Source organism: Cornus florida, unplaced genomic scaffold (assembly GCF_030987335.1).
Source record: "Cornus florida cultivar Cherokee Brave unplaced genomic scaffold, ASM3098733v1 CherokeeBrave_3.0.0_Hap2_Chr10, whole genome shotgun sequence".
Classification (NCBI taxonomy): domain Eukaryota; kingdom Viridiplantae; phylum Streptophyta; class Magnoliopsida; order Cornales; family Cornaceae; genus Cornus; species Cornus florida.
In genome coordinates, this window is record NW_026775580.1 from 83706491 (window position 1) to 83709831 (window position 3341).

A 3341-nucleotide genomic window follows, 5' to 3' on the forward strand; every position below is an offset into this window, starting at 1 on the left:
ATTTATTTGAGTCTTGTTATTTGGAGTTGAATTGAAAGTGCCTCAATACACTGCAGTTAGATGAAATATCACTCACACCAGGTATGTGAATGAGGACACTTGATGTTTCAAATTTGGTAGTTAAGACATACGAAAAGTATGATTTTCTTGAAAAAAATTCCAAATCCTGAAAATCCAATTGGTTACACTTTTCCGTGGGTTTCATGTTTTGGTAAACTTCAAATGAGTGTTTTAGGGCGATGCTCTTTATCAGATCAGAAAGATTTTTAGAAACAATGAATTTCTTCGTACTTTTGAAAGGAAGTGAATCAATCGCTATGAAGGGGACAAATTGTTTGTGGAATGATTGTGTTCTTATGCAAGGATTGAGGAATTGGCTTGAAGTCTCCAGCAATGGACGATAAGTTGAAGGAACAAGTATGAGATGTTTAACTACTAATAATTGGCATTTGGCAAAGTAGAGTAGGTGTGAGCCTTTTATATTTTGCTTCGAGATAATGGATTGTTTCGCTTGATACAACTAGTCTACTTAATTTTGTCTTGCGGATTTCCGCTTGATTTTATTGTTTTATTTTGTTATTGACTGAATATTTAATTATAATTCATCATGATAATTAATTAATCACAAAAATCAAGTAGGAAGACCTATTTTCCACCCGTCGCTTGTCTTTCACTAAATTAACTTAACCACCTTTGCACCGCCCATATCACACCAAATTTTTACTTGGTTGTAAGGATGGACCTAAAGAGGAATGAGGAGGTGGGGGGATTTTTGTTTTTAGCATTAGGTAGTTGTAATTTTTTTTATTTTTAGTTATATACCTTTGAAATTTTACCATTGCTCAGTTGTAATTTTTCTTATTTTCAGTTATATACCTTTAAAATTTTACCTTCAAATTATTTAAAAAAACAAAAAAAAATTACTTTTGCCCCCCTCACTTAGTATCTTGACTACGTTCCTACTTAGTTGAGTTTCTTTTCTTTTACTTTCTATTCTTTTAAATAATTTCTGAAAAAAACCTATATTGCAATTTTCATTGTTTATGAAAACTATTTTGGGATAAGAGAATTACATGATCTAATTTGCAAGTATGCCAAGTATGAAATGCTTTTAGGTGTCCTATTGAGAAAGTTATAAGAAATTATGTTTTAAGGATAAATTATTCAACCTCATTTGAATAAATCATTATTTATATGTATATATAGAGATATAATGGAAACGGGTACATTCACTGTTTTGGTAGGTATTTCCATATTTTTTAAGAGTTGAACTCCAATTTATTTGAAGTCCTTAGGCATGTCAATTCACATCACTAAGCCGCACTTAATCATGCTAATGGTAACAAAAATTTGTACGCAACATCATACGCCATTACATTAGTAAAACCATATGTCATAAGGTGAAGTGTCCTCTCAAACACGTTTCGTCATTCCACTGTGGTGAAAAAATAATGATCCTATATATATATATATATACATATACATATAGTCATATATATCAACCCCATTATTAATGATATTGTTAATTAAAAGCAATGCGTGCCCAATATGGTTTCTCTTGTTATTTCGTGACTTCATTTTTGTCCAATAATTAACCCCATTAAGTCACGGTTCATGTCATTTGACCAAAAAAAAAAAAATTATTTTATTTTTTTACTTCTCGTGCACAAAATGTAAACATCATGCTTATACCATTTAATAAGAAGTAAAACGTAAGAATTTAGAATATAAAATTTACAAATACATAAATATGAAGGACTAAAATAAAAGTAGTAGTGAGAAATAATTGAGTTACAAATTCAAAGTAAGTAATGATACCATCATGTCTTATATAAAAAAAAGAAATATAGAATAAAAATGGAGCATGTGTTTGTGTTTGCACTCGTACGGCTCACGCAATGTCTGAAACTTTGAAAACTACCAAAAACAATTTAATATTTTAGGGAGTGAAAAACGGATTGATTGTATCTAAAATTACTCCCAATTGATTGAATGATTGAATATATATATATACACACACACAGTTATATATACTATATTGGGTGAATGAGTTGACTAATTGGTGCAAAAGTTGAGCAGTGTTCCTGCAAATTTCCCGGGACAAAAAGGTCTAAACTGGTGTTTGAGCTTGGAGACTCCTAATTCGGCTCATTATGGACTTAATATAATTTTGTTTAGTTGGAGTGATTAGATATTTGTTTAGAAGTTTTGGAATGTCTATCTCAAAATTTGAGATTTTTTTAGATTGATTGAGGAGTTATACTTGTTATGAGGAGAGAATAAGTGTAGAGGAAGAAATTAGATGTCGAGATTGATTATAAATTTATTTCTTATTATTATACTCGTCCCAAAATAAGGCGTCCATTTTTATATTTTTATTCATCTTAAAGAAGTATAATATTTGAAAGTTAAAGTATTATTTTTTTTTTAATTTTAATATTACCGATATAACCTTCTTACATTGAACTTATAAAACATAAATCATCACATCATTGTAGGCCTATTAGGAATAAATTTAATAATATAATCACTATTGACATAATAAAAATCTTTCTCTTAAAAAAAGATATATTTGCAAAAAAAAAAAGACAGAAGAAGTGTTAATAATACTTTGTGATAGTAGATTAAATTGCCCTCACCAAAGAAAATAAAAAAGATTATAACTTATTGAGTGCATAAATTTTGTAGACCTTTTTTTCCCACCAAACGTGGACTCTATTCTCTAACAGTAGGTAAAGCGTAAAAGTTCAAATTAAGGTGGTATTGAAAAGGACATTGTTAACTTATTTACAGAAAAGCCACAATATTAGGGTTTTATAAAATTTTAGTGCCATGTTTTATTTTTAATTTTATCTTGTCAACCACATTATTTATAGGAAGGATATATTTTTAAGGTTTTACAAAATCTTTGAGTGTTCAAATTTAATAACCATTGCATGTGTCAAGCAACTATTTATAAAACTATCATGTTTTTAAGTCAGCAATCAGACAAGTGAAGTTGCCATCATTTCAAAATTTATCCTACTTTAAAGAGTATTGTGGTGTTTGATAAAATTTAAAATTAAGTATTAAAAAATTAAAGAGTTGTATTTTAGGTGTTGAAGTATTTAAGGGGGTAATTAAAAATAAATATTTTTTTGATATCTTTTTTAATTGTGACGGTTTAGCATTTATTGATAAGTGATTTCTTTATCACTTAAAATTTTATCTTATTTTAGGTGATGTTTACCATTTTCAGAAATATTCAAATAGTGAAGACTTATATACGGACCCAGCAGGGGACTAGGGGGGGCAGATGCCCCCCCTGAATTTTTAATATTTTCATTTTATACCCTAATGTT